General features: G+C 48.8%; 1 pseudogene; it reads right to left on the reverse strand.

The window, feature by feature from the left end:
• Positions 1–325: 325 nt before the first annotated feature.
• Positions 326–879, reverse strand: LOC109246396 (FUN14 domain-containing protein 1-like; annotated as a pseudogene).
• Between the last annotated feature and the right edge of the window lie 335 nt (positions 880–1,214).

The following is a 1,214-nucleotide window of genomic DNA, read 5'->3' on the forward strand; positions in this document are numbered from 1 at the left end:
AGAATCTGAAACAGGCTCCAGGCTCTGAGCTGTCAGCACAGAGCCCGATGCGGGGCTCGAACTCACAGACTACGAGATCATGACCTGAGCCGAAGTCGGTCGCCCAACCGACTGAGCCACCCAGGCACCCCCGGAGGTTGTTTTTACAGCAGACACTAGTTTGCCAAACTTCAATGGCAAAACACTAAGTTGTGAGTTTGGTATTGTCCCCCTAGTTGCTTCTCGCTGCCCTGGAGAATCTGGCCATTAGTGATGTTGACAAACCACCTTGTTGCCACCATTTCCCTTCTTTCAGGTGACCGCACTGTGCAGAATACGCATATCCTTAAGATGCAAGGCCTAGCAAAAAGCCTCCCACAAATCCACTGGATATCAACATGTTCTGTTTGATAAATTCTGTTGCTTCTTCAATTATACTATTGATTTTAGGTGCTGCTGTATTTGCTCATTTCTCAATCCTTTGCTCGGTTTACATCTTTTTCGCTCTCTTCCAGTCGGTCTGCACACAGCCACTGTGACGGGCAATCTGCAGAAGAGCAAAGCCACCTCCTACTGCAGTTGCTATAAGCTCTCCAGCTCTCCGGGACAAAACCCCCTGCATGCCAGCCAGTCACACCACCCCTTACAATCTGGGTGGCTACTGAGTATTTTTCTACCACAGGTCCAGAACTGTGGCCAAATACTCGATTCCACCAATGGTGTCTTCTTGCATACTCAGTTAAATCTAACCCTACCTAAGACTCATCATCGCCTTCCTACTCTTGGGGGCGGCCGTTGGAGAGCGGTTCCTGGGTCGCCATGACACCGCCGGTCCAGGCGGTTCCTTTCAGATGTAACTGAACCAACCATCTCTCTCTGTTCTGCCCCTCCCTCACGGAGACTGTGAGGAGTGTGGTCCTCGGCCAGGCATTTAACAGAAGGTCTCACAAGGGGAAGCGCTAACACTTTCACTGGGTCTTTGCATAACCAAGTGAGCAGCCAAATAAAAGCTCTTCCTAAAAGGACGTAACAGCCAAATGTCATGGGTGATTCCAGAGTGGACCCTGAATTAAAAAAAAACCCAAAACTGTCAAAGATATTTTGGGACAATTGAAGACAGTTGACTATGGATTGTATGCTAATTAGATCCTCATCATTCAGAATATGGGCCACTGACCACACCAGCTGCATCACCTAGGAACTTGTAAGAAATGCAGTGAAGGGTCTAGGTGGCT

The sequence above is a fragment of the Panthera pardus genome, unplaced genomic scaffold (genome assembly GCF_024362965.1).
Source record: "Panthera pardus isolate Hobbes unplaced genomic scaffold, ASM2436296v1 HiC_scaffold_2, whole genome shotgun sequence".
Lineage (NCBI taxonomy): Eukaryota > Metazoa > Chordata > Mammalia > Carnivora > Felidae > Panthera > Panthera pardus.